The sequence below is a fragment of the Triticum dicoccoides genome, chromosome 1A (genome assembly GCF_002162155.2).
Source record: "Triticum dicoccoides isolate Atlit2015 ecotype Zavitan chromosome 1A, WEW_v2.0, whole genome shotgun sequence".
NCBI lineage: Eukaryota > Viridiplantae > Streptophyta > Magnoliopsida > Poales > Poaceae > Triticum > Triticum dicoccoides.
This window is the reverse complement of record NC_041380.1, coordinates 524766981-524785758: the sequence shown is the minus strand read 5'-3', so window position 1 is coordinate 524785758 and position 18778 is coordinate 524766981.

Below are 18778 nucleotides of genomic sequence, written 5' to 3'. Positions count from 1 at the left end.
GCGCGGTGCGGCGCCGTGTCAGCGGCGGCCGGCGATGGCGACTCGGCGGCGCGACGCGAGGTAGAGGATGAGGCGGCGCGGGGCGCGGGAGATCTGGGCCGCGGGGGCCTCCCGCGGGCTCGGGCGGGCCGACGGCGAAGGGGGCGGCGGTGCGACACGTGGCGCGAGCGGGTTGTCACGGAGGCGGCGGCGGACGCGTCCGGCGCCGTCCGGACGTGTCCGGTGGCGGCGGAGATGATTTTTTAGGGTTTGGGGAAGGACCCATGGATTTCGGAGGGGGCTATTTATAGGCATAGAGGGAGCTAGGAGTGTCCAAATGAGGTGCGGTTTTCGGCCACGCGATCGTGATCGAACGCTCTAGATGATGGAGAGGGTTTTGGTGGGTTTTGGGCCAAAATGGAGGGTTGTTGGGCTGCAACACACACGAGGCCTTTTCGGTCCCTCGGTTAACCGTTGGAGCATCAAACGAAGTCCAAATGGTACGAAACTTGACATGCGGTCTACCGTTAGTAAACCAAGGCCGCTTGGAAAGTCTCGGTCCAATCCGGAAATGTTTAACCCCCACACGCAAAAGAAAGGTAGAAATGACCACCGGAGGAGAACGGAGCGCCGGAATGCAAAACAGAAAACGGGGAAAATGCTCGGATGCATGAGACGAACACGTATGCAAATGCAATGCACATGATGACATGATATGATATGCATGATAACAACAACCACACACGGAGGCAAAAACCCGAACCCGAGAAAATAAAATAACTTAGCGCCGGAAACGGCAAGAGTTGGAGTATATATTAGGTAAATCATATCCGGGGTGTTACAATATGGTCAGGTAATCCACACCCCACCCACACCATCCTCCTCCTTTCCCGTCCCACATGCCCCGACTGACGGAGCGACACCTTCCACCAAAATCACTTCCCCCCTCCTCCAATTAAGCGCCGCTCACAGCCATTTTACATGCAGTATAACGTGGAGCTGAGTAGCATGCGGGCGCACGCGCGAACAAGGTCGCTATGGCTGACATGCGTGTCGACCGCCAGATCTTGGAGGAGCACCTCGTCTTCGAGGCCACCGTCGACACCGCCGCGCGGTTGTCTACTTTATAATACAGTTCGTGATGTTTTTTTGAGGCCACTGCCAGTGCCTTCTAGTGATTTGTCCTCTGTAATGTTAATATGCAATCTGATGTTCAGTTAATAGTTTGGTCATCTGAAATGTAATGTTCAGTTAATACTTTGGTCCAACAATTGCTACATTTCATAGTACTGTTCTCAAGCATTCTTTGTTTTGTTAACTGTCTTATCTTCTAATACATGTTTCTATTCTGCAATGTCGTGCTCAGTTAACTATTTTGGTTCATTTGGTCTGCTGTCCACTTAACTGTTTGGTTCAGTTCTACAATTTGATTTTCATTTGCTATGGGTACAATTTTGTATTGTTATGCATGTGACACCAATCGAATTTGGCTGTACTCAATACATATTCTGCTGATAGTATGGCAACTCTCAGTTAACCTGATCAAGATCTTCCTTATGTGTGTTGTAGGGAAACAATGGGAGACACTGCGGTTTACCATCGAGGTTTGTTCAAGCAGTGTCCTTTGGCTAATAACATATTATTGTGCAGTTGCGGGAATCATTCTAATATTTAGGTTTCTTATAATTTGGTCTTGCACATGTAGGTCCTACTGTCAGAGGCTTAGACCCACTGTTCGACCCATTTTGCATATGGGGAAATGAGATGTCCATGAATACCAGTCAAGTCAAGAAACTCAGAAATATTGTTAGGATGAAGAAACTTGTGACGAATAACAACAAGATCTTTGTTTGCACAATGAAGAAGACATCAGTCAACTATAGGATGGTACCAACTCTTTTACCTTGTTTTTACCCCTTGCGCCATTTCAAATTTACAACAACGATTTATGCATAGCTTTGTTTTCAGTACTTTTTAAAGCAGTTCACCGATGATTACCTCTCAAATCACCTGCATGGTCAAGAGGTGAGGAAGGTATTCATTCAACACCCACGGTACAATATTGAAGTCTTTCTGAAGAGGATGAAGGTTGGGCGGGCAATTATCCATAGCCATTGGCCTAAAGTTGCAAGGACATTCAACAACATTGAAGGCTCAATATTTGCCTTCCGCTTCTGCAGTTTTCTAGATGAGATTCATCTGTCTACTTACCATGTATGATGCTACTTTCCAAAGGTTTTTGATGCTGCATGTGAAACTTGGTGTTGTTGTGTAATGGCGTAACTGAGTGTCGAAGCTATCTGATGTAATTCGATTATGAAATCCTGGTTGCTTTTATATGGATATGAAATACCTGGCGTGTTTTATAAGAAATATCAGTTTGATTAGTACATGGATTATCAATAATAGGCTAATTACCCTGCTTATTGGGGTTTTCTATTGCAAACGGTTACTCAGACAACACCGTGGGCGGTGAACTCAAACAACCCGCACGGTTTCTAGAAAGTAGGCATGTTCGATCAACTAACAATCACACACGGCTTCCGGCAGCGAACTGTTTGCGTTAGGCCACCTTGCACACACGTTTCCACACAAAGAACTGTGTGGGATGTACATACCTACGGAAATGATTTTCTGGGATTCACCGTGTGGGATGTACATACCTACGGAAATGATTTCTGGGATTCGCCGTGTGGGATGTACATACGTACGGAAATGATTTCTGGGATTCACCGTGTGGGATGTACATACCTACGGAAATGATTTCTAGGATTCATCGTGTGGGATGTACATACCTACGGAAATGATTGGGTTTCCATGCCTCGCCCGATCGCACACGGCCCCAGCCTGGGTCCCACGAGGGCCTATCCCCGACGATTTCTGGGTCATGTGGGAAGGACCCCCCTATCACCCACACTCACTTGGCGACGGTTCCAAAGGCCGTCGCGGAAAGGGGTTTTAAACCATTTGTTTAGGACGTCGCTGTACCAATGCGCTATCCAGCATGCATCTAGTGTATTAAGTTCATGGAGAAACAGAGTAATGCAATAAGAATGATGACATGATGTAGACAAGATCTATCTATGTAGAGATAGACCCCATCATTTTATCCTTAGTAGCAACGATACATACATGTTGTTTCCCTTTCTGTCACTGGGATCAAGCACCGTAAGATCGAACCCACTACAAAGCACCTGAGGGAGTCCTGGATTAGGGGGTGTCCGGGTAGCCGGACTATACCTTCAGCCGGACTCCAGGACTATGAAGATACAAGATTGAAGACTTCGTCCCGTGTCCGGATGGGACTTTCCTTGGCGTGGAAGGCAAGCTTGGCGATGCGGATATTCAAGATCTCCTACCATTGTAATCGACTTTCTGTAACCCTAACCCTCTCCGGTGTCTATATAAACCGGAGGGTTTACGTCCGTAGGACAACTTCATCATACAACAATCATACCATAGGCTAGCTTTTAGGGTTTAGCCTCCTTGATCTCGTGGTAGATCTACTCTTGTACTACCCATATCATCAATATTAATCAAGCATGACGTAGGGTTTTACCTCCATCAAGAGGGCCTGAACCTGGGTAAAACATCGTGTTCCTTGCCTCCTGTTACCATCCGGCCTAGACGCACAGTTCGGGACCCCCTACCCGAGATCCGCCGGTTTTGACACCGACATTGGTGCTTTCATTGAGAGTTCCTCTGTGCCGTCGCAATCAGGAAGGATGCCTCTTCCCGTCTTTAAAGACAGTGCCGTTACTAAGGGAGCCTTGGCTGTCGGCCAAACTCTCCAGCTAGGCGGTTTTCTCATGACCGCTTGTTCGGCCGTTGCGCCGACGGTGACCTCTCGGGTCATCAAAAGCAATCTTCACGTCAGCTCGGAACTCGTCGAGCAGTTAGATCCAATGGAGCTCTCTTCCGTAAACGAGCTCTTGGATCACATCGCCGCCTAGGGGGTCACTACGGATTATGACCAGGTTGGGATTAAACCCGATCTAAGAGAAATTAATTCTCCCCAAGTCACCCATCACGTTGCCGTGGTAGAGGCACAGTGCGGCGACTCTTCATCTATCTTAAGGACTAGCTACGTCCGGATTCCCGATCCCTCCAAGCCGGATACCCGCGGAGGGGAGGATGTAACTCAAGACCTGAACTTAGAATCAGGTAACGGGCAGGCTAGATTCACTGGACAACATCCAAGAATCCAAACTTCAGAGTTCGGAAACTCCTTGGCCTCTGAGTCTTAGATTGGGTGAAGTTCCGGATTTAATTCCACCCACCCACCCGAACATAAGCGATCTATCCCAAATCAGGCAAAAGCCCGAAGAAACAGTACATCATTACTGGGCAAGGTTCCTCCTGGTTATGAACAGGATAAAGGACTGCCGCGAGGAAGACACAATCTCAATCTTTTGCAATAATTGCACGGACAAGGGAATCCTCAACGCCATAGGTCGTCGTGACATTACACGCTTCTCTGACTTGGCGTCCATAGTACAAAAGTACTGTGCGATGGAAAGCGCCCGGAAAACCGAAACTAAATTTTGGGACAATCCGGCCCTGAATAGAAACCTCGTCCGAAATAAAAGGGTGCATCATCATCAGACACCCGGGTTAAAAACCAAAAAACCAAAACCCTCTACAGGGCATGGAACCGCACTGGAGGGATGGCTTAATGGACCCTGTAAAATTCATAGTACAGAGGACGCCACACCAACTCATAGCCTTAGAGCATGTTGGATACTCTGGCAGGTGGCCAAAAGGGGCAAAGATCTCCTAATTCCGGAGGCTGCAGAAAACCACCTCAGGGACTCCAGTACAGTCTTAACAGTCTTCGAGACTTACGCATCAAATAATATGCGAAAAAGAACACTCCGCAGCCTCGCCGAAGTCTATCAAGTAGCAACAATAAACCCATGGAGTGACACGGCTATTACTTTTAATGCCAATGATGAACCTAAAATCCGAACAGCTCGAGCACCCACCGCATTGGTACTTAGTCCTATAGTGGAAGGCTTTCGCCTCACCAAGGTACTCATGGACGGAGGCAGTGGATTGAACCTCATTTATGAGGAAACCCTTCAAAAAATGGAAATAGACTGGAACCGCATTGAGCGAAGCAGCACAACCTTTAGAGGAATAATCCCCAGTCGGGAAGCGCGCTGTGCAGGAAAAATCACACTAGATGTGGTGTTCGGCACGCCGGATAATTATAGGTCCGAAGAGGTCACATTCCAAGTGGCCCCGTTTAGTAGCGGATACCACGCTTTGCTGGGGCGGGAAGCGTTTACAATCTTCCAAGCAATACCCCATTATGGGTACATGAAGCTCAAGATGCCCGGGCCGAACGGAATCATCACTCTCGCTAGTGATCCGGACATAGCACTCCGCGCCGAAAACAAGACAGCCGCATTGGCCCTTGAGGCACTGTCCGAAGCCCTAGCGGCTGAGGAACTGACTACGCCGCGCTCCACGATAAACAGGGACGATGTGATACTCGATAAAAGATCCAAGTCCACCTCCTTTAAACCAGCGGATGAAATAGTCAAATTCCAGGTCCATCCAACGGACCCCAATAAAACATCTTCCATCGGGGCACGATTAAACCCCGATGTAGACGCCGCACTGCGAGAATTCCTACGGGAGAACTGGGACATTTTTGCCTGGCACCCTTCAGACATGCCAGGAATCCCACGCAGGCTGGCCGAACACAGCTTAAATATCCTAAAAGGATTCAAACCTGTCAAACAAGCCCTTCGGCGTTTCTCTGAGCCCAAGAGACAGGCAATGGGAGAGGAGCTAGCCAAACTATTGGAGGCCGGATTCATCAGAGATATAAAACATTCGGACTGACTAGCAAACTTGGTGATGGTACCAAAGAAGGACAAATCCTGGCGCCTGTGCGTTGACTTCAAAGACCTTAACAAGGCTTGCCCAAAGGATCCCTTCCCCCTCCCCCTCATCGATCAAATTATCGACGCCACTGCAGGACACGATTCGTTGTGCTTCCTTGACACATACTCCGGTTACCATCAAATCAAGACGGCCGAGTCAGACCAAGCCACAACGGCATTCATCACCCCATAAGGCCCATTCTGCTTCAACACAATGCCTTTCGGGCTCAAAAACGCTGGCGCAACATATCAGCGCATGATTCAGACATGTCTGGCAAACCAGATCGGCAAAACAGTAGAAGCATACGTGGATGATGTGGACGTAAAAACAAGACATGTCGAATCTCTAGTAGACGACTTGAGGCTTACATTTGACAACCTCTGAGCATATGACATCAAGCTAAATCCGGAAAAATGCGTTTTCGGCGTTCCAGCCGGAAAGCTCTTGGGCTTCATTGTATCCGGTAGAGGAATCGAAGCAAATCCAGCCAAGATCCGAGCTTTGTCACAATTGGATATCCCAAAGGACCTCAAACAAATACAAAAATTAACCGGATGCGTGGCGGCTCTAAGCCGCTTTATCTCCCAGCTGGGAGAAAAGGCGCTACCCCTCTATCGCCTCCTTCGGCGCACCGAACACTTCGAGTGGACGGATGCCGCCATGGCCGGACTCGAGGAAATAAAAGCCATATTGGCAACAAACCCCGTCCTGGCCGTGCCAAACATCGGCGAACCAATGCTATTGTACATTGCAGCAACCCATCAAGTTGTCAGCGCAGTACTTGTTGTCGAGCGGGAAATGGACGGACACAAATTCCCCCTTCAAAAGCCGGTTTACTATGTGTCCACTGTCCTCACCCCATGCAAATCACGGTACCCACATTATCAAAAGATTGCATATACGGTATTCATGGCATCCCGGAAGCTACGACACTACTTTCAAGAGTGCTCAATCACAGTAGCATCGAAAGTACCACTCAACGATATTATAAACAACCATGACACAACGGGCCTGATTGCAAAATGGGCCATCAAGCTCCTCCCGTTCGACATAACTTGTAGGCCACGGCGAGCTATCAAGTCGCAAGTTTTGGCCGACTTCGTCGCAGAATGGACAGAGGCCGAACTCCCTAAAGAGTACGACACATATTCAAACTGGATCATGCACTTCGACGGTTCCAAAATGTTGGCCGGACTAGGGGCCGGCGTCGTTTTGACGTCCCCCACAGGAGACACAGTTCAATATGTACTCCAGATTATGTACGCGGACTCCAACAATGCGGCCGAATATGAGGCCCTTTTACATGGTCTCCGAATGGCAGTATCCATGGGCATTCAACGCCTAGAGGTGCGCGGGGATTCGAACCTCGCGATATCCCAAATAAATGGAGACTTCGATGCCAAGGATCCAAAAATGGCAGCTTACCGCAACGCCGTCCTCAAAATGTCAGCTCGGTTTGAGGGGCTCGAATTTCACCATATAGCCCGAGAAAACAACCAGGCGGCAGACGTCCTGGCACGCATCGGCGCAAAACGCGATGCGGCCCCCAACATCTTCCTGGAAAGGTTGTTCAAGCCATCCGTAGTATGGGAAGGGGAACATGGCAATATTAGCTCGGACCCAACCACACTGTCTGACGCCGAACAATCTGACATAATCGGAGGCTCTGCCAATGAAATCACAACCTCATCCCACGTACTAATGGCCGTTATCGCCCCGTGGACAGAACCATTCCTAGCCTACCTTACTAGGCAGGAACTCCCAGAGGACCAAAACGAGGCACGCTGTATAGTGCGGCGATCTAAAGCCTATAAAGTCCATGAGGGAGAACTTTATAAGAAAAGCACTACCGGAGTCCTTCAAAGGTGCATCTCCGAAGAGGAAGGGAGGAACCTGCTGGCTGAAATTCATGCCAGACTCGGTTGCCATCACACCACAGCTCGGTCCCTTGTAAGCAAGGCTTTCTGTACAGGCTTTTATTGGCCGACGGCCCGGGCGGACGCTCAGGACTTGGTCCAACGATGCGCTGGTTGCCAGCTTTTTGCAAACCAAAGCCATATGCCACCCACCGCCCTCCAAACTATCCCCATCACTTGGCCTTTCGCAGTCTGGGGGCTAGATATGGTGGGACCCCTTAAAGGCGGAACCCACAAGAAAAAAATACTTACTGGTCATGGTGGATAAGTTCACCAAATGGATAGAAGCCAAGCCTGTTAAGACGGCCGAATCCGGACCTGTGATAGACTTTATATCCGGGGTCGTACACCGTTATGGCATCCTCCACAGCATCATCACCGATAACGGCACGAACCTTACGGCCGATGAGGTAAAACTCTGGTGCAAAAACATGGGCATCAAGCTCGATTATGCTTCCGCCTATCACCCACAAACTAACGGTCAGGTCGAACGTGCAAATGGTCTCATCATGAGCGGCATCAAACCCAGATTAGTGCGGTCCCTCAAGGAATCTAACACGCACTGGGTAGAGGAGCTCGACTCCGTACTCTGGGGGCTGCGGACCACGCCGAATCGCACCACCAGATACACACCATTTTTTATGGTGTACGGCGCAGAGGCAGTCTTGCCCTGCGACATAATTCATGACTCACCTCGAGTGCGCATGTATGAAGAAAGGGAAGCCGAGCTCGATCGGCAGGACGGTTTGGACGCCTTAGAGGAGGAGCGCGACGTGGCAAAAGCCCGTTCCACATTCTATCAACAGCAGGCTCGAAGATATGAAAGCAGAGAAGTGCGGGCCTAAAACTACAACGTTGGCGAATTAGTTCTATGCCTGCCGGACAAGAAAAAGGACAAGCTGAAGCCCAAGTGGGAAGGTCTTTATAATCGACCAAGTCCTGACTGGTGGAGCATACCGCCTGCGAGATGCGTCGGATAACCGACTCGAGCCGAACCCATGGAACGCAACACGTCTCCGAAGATTCTACGCCTAGCGTCGGACTCTGTGTTTGTCTCCTTCCTCTGTCCATTTTTTACATTTTCTGTCTTACATTTCTCTCCTTCCCCTCTTTTCTTTTATAGCCCTTAAAGGCTCCTCAAGTGACGTGCTACTCGCGCTCACTAAACCTGGGGGCTTCTTTAACAGAAGCTTATTTATACAGGCTTCACGCCCACCACATGTGTCAAACTTCCGCATGTACCTTTTCTTCACCATTATATGCATCGATATGACTTAAGTTTTGGCCAAGCTGGGTTGCCTGGCTCCTGTGCTTACCCCTACGTTCCCGATTGTTCAGCTAGGTGGTAAAGGGAGCACCTCTGCGATTGTTACTGCCGGATCAGCCGGATGTGTACCTCAGACTGGGTGAAGCCGAAAGCTAGCATTCTTAAGGGAATATTCGGTCGGTGAACTAAAAGATGACCTTTTTTTACTTATTTATATATATGCCCCTAGATGATTTTCCTGCGTTTGCAGTCCGGACATGCACTTTAGGGCATGCCTCCCAGAGAAAGGAACCCCTAGGAACTATTCTCTCTGGAAGATGTTTCTTACTAACCATGTAATATAACATAACTAGTTGGGCACTTGTCTGATAAAGCACTAATGACCCCTACGCCTGGTCTCCATGCATACCTCGGTTCTTACATAACCGGTAGGGTATTCGGACACACTCCGGACCGTCAGGTCCTGAGGTTGAAGCGAAAAGGTCGGCAACGACAAACGATCTACAATCTGGCTAGAAGGCATTACACATGTCAATTAAAAATTACATAGTCACTCTGACTGATTGTATTCCTCTTCAATACCATCTAACAGGCTGCCTAACTTATAGTCCTGCTGGGAATACTTTGCGGCCAATTCTACTTGGCCGTACACTAAGCTTACAGGGATCTCCTTCCCGCCAGGCCCCACAGGTCCGACCTCGGCCATCTGGTTTGGGTCAGACTTCGTGTACCGCGTCTTCCCCATGGCCCAGGCCTCCCTAGCGCCTTGTCAGTAGGCCGATATCTTCCACAACCGGAAGCGCCGCCGAGCTCCCTTAAGCTTCTCCGAAAGCTCTCCAAGGCCCTCGGGCATGGAGTGGGAAGGCCATAAGGCTCGGGCAATGCCTCACATTGCCTGCCGAACTCGCTCGTGCAGTTGCGAGAGCTCGGGAAGAAGGTCACCCGTAGAACCGGGCAGCTCCTCTGCAGGACGACCCGTTAGCATACCTACAGACATTACTCTGTTAGTCGACTTCCTCGCTGAACTCTTCTCTTTCAAATATTCGCTTAAGCACTTACTGAATATGCCGCATCGAAGCCGTTGATTCTCCTTAGTAGAGTCCGACAGCTGGCCACGAACATATTTAAGTTCAACGTCCAGCTTGGTGTTGGCATCCCGAAGATCATTCTTCTCCCGCCTCACCCTTGTCAACATACTCTCACCGGCCTTTAGCCGGCGCAAGAGTTGTTGCCTCTCCGGATCTAGTCCGGCGCCATCTGCAATATGATGTCAGATTTACACCCACGCCGCACTTCGCAAGATACTAATCTTTCGAAGTGTATCTTACCAGAGGGGGTCTCTTTGGGCTCCCCTGCCACAGCTAGTGCGGCCTCCAGTTGGGCTTTGCACTCTTCCAGCTCCTGGGACAGTACGGTATTCTTCTCTATAAGAACCTGCATAACAAATGATCCTTAAATCAGTTACCCTAACTGTTTCAAGTCTCGGGGGCTACTGGTATATATATATTTACCAAAATTTTCTTACCCGTATGTCTTTTACATATTGCTCCGTGGCTCTGGCTAAACCATTTTGAGCGGCACGAAGATACGCATCTCTCGAATTGAAGGCATCTAATGCCTCTTGGGAGAAACAAGCGTCGCGAAGAACTGTCCGGCGATGCTTGTGGTTCATGGCACTCTCCACCTCGGAATTGGTGGCAGACAGCCTGTCCGCATCCTCTGTCGGAGGAGCGTCCGGTGCGCGCCTTGTGTTCGCTTCTGCTTTCGGGCCAGGCGTTGGAGCCTGGCTGGTGGGGGCGTGATTGGCAACCTCTCCGGATGTAGTCCGGCGAGGTCTCTTCGTCCTGAAGACAGCACGAATGTTAATATGCCCTGAAGGAATAACACCAGGGAAAAAGAGGGTGTGCTATACCTTTGCGCCGGCGTCTCAGTCCGGACTACATTCCTTTTTACCCCACGGGGCACTGCGGCCCCTCGTTGGCTAGCCGCCGCAGGTTCGGCCTCCCGCCTCGGAAACCTCCCCTGCAAAACACGGCCATTGTCAAGAAAACTGAAATGCGTGAGAATGGATTCCTTCTCAAGGGGATGAGACTCCGCTCTCTGTTACCTAGGAGGTCGGGATTAACCCTGGGTAATCAGCCGTAATGGCCACCAAGGTATTGTCCTTGCTTAGCTGATGAAACACCCCGTCAATCAGCTCCACCGATATGTCCGGATCCTCTTCGGAGTCCGGATCGAGGGACCGTTCTGGATCCTCGGGCTGTGGGGGATGGCTGTTTATATCCTTTACTTCCTGACGCAGTTCCTGCGTTGAAGTTGGAAGACTACATATTGAATCATGGGAATATAAAATGGATGGGCAAGGACAATTGTCCACTTACCCAACTCGGAGGGTTGTACATAGAAAATCCGCCCTGCGGGTTGACGCAGAGGAATTCCTCCTCTTCTCCCTTGTACAAAGAGGATAAGATCTTTACTAGAGCAGCAGCTGAGGCTGGCCCCTTACAACCGGAACGGGTGGCGTCATCCTCCCCGTTAAAATCCCACATGGGGTGGCCTATATAAGCGGCTGCACCCTCCGCATAATGCATGCAGCCATGACTTCAATCATGGTTAGTCCGGAATGAGCCAATAGTCTTATCCGACCCATCAGGTGAAGGACGTCCCTGTCGCCTTCTCTCTGAGAGCTCCGCGGATGCCAGCTTAGGCGTTTCTTTAAGGGAGCGCTGTTGAATTCGGGGAGACCGGCCCGGATAGGATCCGGCAGCGGGACATCATCTATATAAAACCATTCCGAAGGCCAGTCCTCAGACGCCTTCTTTGGGGTTCCGGATAGATATCCGGTCCCGGCGATACGCCACACTTCGGCTTTGCCCACTTGATATATAGACCCCTCTTGAGAGCGGGGCACCAGGCAGAATAACCTCTTCCACAGTGCGAAGTGAGCCTCAACACCCAAGAATAGCTCGCAAAGGGCGACGAAGCCCGCGATATGCAATATAGAGGCAGGCGTGAGATTGTGCAGCTGGAGGCCGTAGAAATCCAGAAGCCCACGGAGAAATGGATGAATTGGAAATCCAAGTCCTCTTACTAGATAAGGGACGAGGCACACCCGCTCTCCTTTGGAGGGATTGGGGGTGCTCTCCGCTTGCTCTCCGCCATTATAGGTGGCGAGTCCGGCTCGGACCGGGACCATATAGGCCCGAGGGAGAAATCCCTTGGCCTGAAGCGACACTAGCTCGCTGTGCGGGATGGGGCACCTCTCCCAGTCTCCAGGTTTAGGACTGGAAGGGCGAGAGGAGGAGCTGCGATGGCTGGCCATGTTGGAATGGACCTTTGCTGGAGGCGCTCTGATGATTACTCGCGGAGAGGAGAAGGTGTGGTTTGGATCTGAATCCCCATCCCATTAAATAGGCGGCTCGTCTATGCGGCTAGGGGTGTGAATGTAAAAACACCCCGACTTTTCGCATTCGTTTAACACGTGGAAGAAAGCCATTATTTGGCGTGGAAGCCAAGGTGCGCTACATTACGAAAATCAGACATTATTCAGCAAGTACACGGAATTTGGAGAAGAACCCGCCTTGCAATGCTGAAGACAATCTGCGCGCCGGACTCGTCGTCATTGAAGCCTGGTTCGGGGGCTACTGATGGAGTCCTGGATTAGGGGGTGTCCGGGTAGCCGGACTATACCTTCAGCCGGACTCCAGGACTATGAAGATACAAGATTGAAGACTTCGTCCCGTGTCCGGATGGGACTTTCCTTGGCGTGGAAGGCAAGCTTGGCAATGCGGATATTCAAGATCTCCTACCATTGTAACCGACTTTGTGTAACCCTAACCCTATGCGGTGTCTATATAAACCGGAGGGTTTAGGTCCGTAGGACAACTTCATCATACAACAATCATACCATAGGCTAGCTTTTAGGGTTTAGCCTCCTTGATCTCGTGGTAGATCTACTCTTGTACTACCCATATCATCAATATTAATCAAGCAGGACGTAGGGTTTTACCTCCATCAAGAGGGCCCAAACCTGGGTAAAACATCGTGTTCCTTGCCTCCTGTTACCATCTGGCCTAGACACACAGTTCGGGACCCCCTACCCGAGATCCGCCGGTTTTGACACCGACAGCACCTCTTTCCATTGCAAGATAAATATATCAAGTTGGCCAAACAAAACCCAAATACCAGAGAAGAAATACGAGGCTATAAGCAATCATGCATGTAAGAGAGCAACGAAACTCAAATAACTTTCATGGATATAAAAAGATAGATCTGATCATAAACTCAAAGTTCATCGATCCCAACAACCACACCACAAAAGAGTTACATCATATGGATCTCCAAGAGACCATTGTATTGAGAATCAAGAGAGAGAGAGAGAGGGATGAAGCCATCTAGCTACTAACTACGGACCCGAAGGTCTACAAAGAACTACTCACGCATCATCAGAAAGGCACCAATGGAGGTGGTGAACCCCATCCGAGATGGTGTCTAGATTGGATCTGGTGGCTCTAAACTCTGTGGCGGCTGGATGAATATTTCGTTGACTCCCCTAGGGTTTTGAGATTTTTGGGGTATTTATAGAGCGAAGAGGCGGTCCAGGGGCACCCGAGGTGGGCACAACTCACCAGGGCGTGCCTGGGCCTCCTGGCGCACCCTGGTGGGTTGTGCCCCCCTTGGGGCACCCCCAGGCGCAGCCAGGGCCCGTTATGTTCCTTTTTGCCCATAAAAACTCTCCGTAAAGTTTCGTGGCATTTGGACTCCGTTTGATATTGATTTTCTGCGATGTAAAAAACACGGAAAAAACAGGAATTGGCACTTGGCACCATGTCAATAGGTTAGTACCAAAAAATGATATAAAATGATTATAAAACATCCAAGATTGATAATATAACAACATGGAACAATCAAAAAATATAGATACGTTGGAGACGTATCAGCATCCCCAAGCTGAACTCCTACTCGTCCTCGAGTGGGTAAGTTATAAAAACAGAATTTTTGATGTGGAATGCTGCCTATCATGTCATATCATATTCTTTTCTTTATAGCATGGACAATTGGACTTTTAGTTTTTCAAAGCAATATTCTAGTTTTGACATGATAATTTAGATACTCAAGCATATCAACAAGGAACCATGTCTTTCAAAATATCAACGCTAAAATAAGTTATCCCTAGCCCATCGTGCTCAAACATTGATCCATTCATGGAACACACTCGAATATTAGCTACACCCAATACTTAAGTACGATCATATTTCCTCCTAGTTGGTGCTTTATAAGAGAAGATGGAGACTGAAAATAAAAATTGCATAAATTAAAAGAAAGGCCCTTTGTAGAGGGAAGTAGGGATTTGTAGAGGTGCCAGAGCTCAAAGTGAAAACTTAGAGATAAAAACATTTTGAGAGGTGTATCCATCCTACCAACGAAAACAACTTAGAGTTCCCAATACTTTCCATGCATAGATATATCATAGGTGGTTCCCAAACAGAAAATAAAGTTTATTCCTTTTTCCACCATACTTTCACTTTCCATGGCTAGCCGTATCCACGGTTGCCCTCCATACCAACACTTTCTATGGAATTTATTATTTGACGACATAAAGTAAATTCATTTTTGCATTTCGGGAGTAGGCATCCCTAATACCTTTGCCTTACTCTCGTGCAATGACAAGTGAATAAACACTCATCTTGAGAATAACACATCTAGCATGGAAAATATTAGCCACCCCTCACCGCTCCGCGAGCGAAACAAACACACAAAAGAGAAGTTTATTTTGAAAATTAGAGATGGCACATGCAAATTTGCTTAGAACGGCAAAAGAATACCGCATATAGGTAGATATAATGGACTCATGTGGCAAAACTGGTTTAAGGATTTTGGATGCACAAGTAGAGATCATACTTAGTGCAAAATGAAGGCTAGCAAAAGATTGGGAAGCGACCAACTAAGAAACAGATAATCTCATAAGCAAGCATTAAGCATAAATAACACCGAATAATGCACCACAAGTAGGATCTAATTTCATTGCATGACTATTGATTTTCATACTTGTATAGGGAACCACAAACCTTAACACCAATATTCATACTGAAGCATAATTACTCACCAACATAACTCACACATCACATCATCATATCTCAAAACTATTACTGAGAATCAAGTTTATTTTGTCCAATGATCTTCATGAAAGTTTTTATTATATCCTTCTTGGATATCTATCACTTTGGAACTAATTTTCATGTGTTGCTTTTGACAAGCTCCAAAAAATATAAGTGAAGATCATGAGCATAATAAATTTTTATGTCTATCAAATTAATTTAAGTGAAGTGAGAGAGAATTTCTTGAAATTTTTACTAACTCTCAAATAAATCTAAGTGAAGAAAAAGAGCATTTCTTCAAAAATACTAAAGCACACCATGCTCAAAAAGATATAAGTGAAGCACTAGAGAAAGTCCATTGCTCATAAAAGTTTAAGTGAAGCATAGAGAGCAATTCTAACAAGTCATGACATAATTTTGGCTCTCCCAAATAGGTGTGTCCAGCAAGGATTGATGACTTAAAACACAAAATAAAACAAGCAAAGACTCATATCATATAAGACGCTCCAAGCAAAACACATATCATGTGATGAATAAAAATATAGTTTCAAGTAAAATACCAATGATCATTGGAAGAAAGCGGGGATGCCACTCGGGGACATCCCCAAGCTTAGTTGGTTGATCATTTTTGGATAAAAGCTTGGGATGCCGGGGCATCCCCAAGCTTAGGCTCTTCCATCCTTTCTTCATCCATCGTAAGATAACCCAAAACTTGAAAACTTCAATCACACAAAACTTAATAAAACCTTCATGAGATCCATTAGTATAAGAATAATAAATCACTACTATAAGTATTGTATCAAACCAATTCATATTTTGTTCTTGTATTATATCTACTGTATTCCAACTTTTCTATGGGAAAAACTCATCAAAGAAAACCATAGAGCCATCAAAATAAGCACACAACACAAAGAAAACATAATCTGTCAAAACATAACAGTCTGTAGCAATCTGACTATTTAGAAAACTTCTGTAATTCCAAAAATTCTGAAAAATTGGGACGACCTGAGAATTTGTATATTGGTCTACTACAAGTGGAATGGGTATTTTATCGCTCTCTGGTAAAAAATGATTTTGTGAGAGTAAAAGTTTCTAATTTTTTAGCAAGATCAAACAACTATCACCCAAGAAGATCCTAAAGGCTTTACTTGGCACAAACACTAATTAAAACACAAAAAACACAATCATAACAGTAGCATAATTGTGCTAACACACGAAAATAGGAAGCAAAAAGCAAAAAGAAAATTTATTCATTGGGTTGCCTCCCAACAAGCGTTATAGTTTTATGCTCTTAGATAGGCATAAAGCAATGATCTAATTTTTGTCATCTTTGTCCAACTCTTCAATCAAACACTTAGGATCCTTCAGAGATTTAGCATAAAGATTTTCAATAACAATACTCCTAGGAATAAATTCAAAGATTTCATTCTTGCAAAAGGATCTCTTATCACTTCAACAAAATCCGGTTAACACTAATCATCTTAAGATCTCCATTATTACTATTACTAGAAGTTGCACCCTTGTTCTTGGATCTACCCATCCTTACGGGAGTTTTCTCGATAGTTTTAGCGGAAGCAAAAGCCGTGCTTAGATTACTAAAAATTTCTTCTAATTTATCAATCCGAGAAGGACTTTCTTCCATTCTTTCATGGACTAAGGTAACCTTCTCTTTTAACAACTTAAGCATATCTCCCACTTTTGACCCAATATTGGTAGAAATTTTTTGAATCTTTTTATCTATAATTTCCATATGATTTTTCGTGAGCATTTTCTTTTCAATAGCATCTAGTCTTTCCATAACATGCTCAAGAGTCAAAGTTGTTTCATTAATCATAAGTGGTGGTGAGCCCACTAAATTTCCCATAGCATTAAAGGCATCAAGAGAAGGACACATCAAGAAATTTCCACCGGTAAATCATATCAAGGACGAATCTATACCAAGTGGTGACGCCAACATAAAAACAACGAAGAAGAACAACGGTGGATTACTTACCGGTAGATCTATTATGAGCATTGCAAATCCTATACCAAGCATCATTTAAATTTTCTCCTCCCCTTTATTTAAAGTTGAGAACCTCGTTCTCGGGAGTGCAAGCAATAGAGGAAGAACTATCCATATTGATAATAACGGCAAATAAAATTGCACACAAAAACAGATCCGGCAAGAAAACGGCGAACGGGAAAGAGAGGCGAATAAAACAACAAATTTTTGTGAAGTGGAGGAGAGGAAAACGAGAGGCAAATGGCAAATAATGTAAATTGCGACGAGATGAGATTTGTGATTAGGAACCTGTTATATGTTGAAGATCCTCCCCGGCAACGGCGCCAGAAATTCCTTTTGATGTCGCTTGAAGCTATGTCGGTATTTTCCCAAAGAGGAATGGGTGATGCAGCATAGCTGCGGTAGGTATTTCCCTCAGATATGAAACCAAGGTTATCGAACCAGTAGGAGAACCAAGCAACACAACGTAAACAACCCCTGTACACAGATAACAAATCCTCGCAACCCGACGTGTTAAAGGGGTTGTCAATCCCTTTCGGGGTACGGCGCCTGAAGATAGGCAAACGAACATGAGATAAATTTGTAGTAGATTGATAGATCGAACGCCAAATAAAATAAATAAGGGAAAATTGCAGCAAAGTATTTTTGGGTTTTTGGTTTAGTAGATCTAAAAATAAAAGCAAATAAAAAGTAGATCGCAAAGGCAAATATATGAGAAAGAAGACCCGGGGGCCATAGGTTTCACTAGTGGTTTCTCTCGAGAAAAATAGCAAACGGTGGGTAAACAAATTATTGTTGGGCAATTGATAGATCTCAAATAATTATGAAGATATCCACGAAACGATCATTATATATGCATCAAGTCCAAGATTAGTAGACCGACTCCTACCTGCATCTACTACTATTACTCCACACATCGACCACTATCCAGCATGCATCTAGTGTATTAAGTTCATGGAGAAACGGAGTAATGCAATAAGAACGATGACATGATGTAGACAAGATCTATCTATGTAGAGATAGACCCCATCATTTTATCCTTAGTAGCAATGATACATGCGTGTCGTTTCCCTTTATGTCACTGGGATCAAGCACCGTAAGATCGAACCCACTACAAAGCACCTCTTCCCATTGCAAGATAAATAGATCCAGTTGGCCAAACAAAACCCAAATATCGAAGAAGAAATACGAGGCTATAAGCAATCATGCATATAAGAGATCAAAGAAACTCAAATAACTTTCATGGATATAAAAAGATAGATCTGATCATACGGGCAGCCTGATGAAGGCGTGTGCGATATAGAGCATACGGTTCACTCGGATGAACTTTTTGTGATTAGGCAATACAAAAGAAACGGGCAACCAGATGAAGGTGTGTGCGATATACAACATACGGTTCACTCGGATGAACTATTTGTGATTAGGCAACACAAAAGAAACGGTCAGTCAGATCAAGGTGTGTGTGATCGAGGGCATACGCTTCAGAAGAATTAACCATTTACGATTAGACAACATAACAGAAACGGGTAAGTCAGATTAAAGTGTCTGCAATTGATGGCATACACTTTAGATGGATGAACTGTTTGCGATTAGCCACAACAAACTGAAACAGTTAGATAGA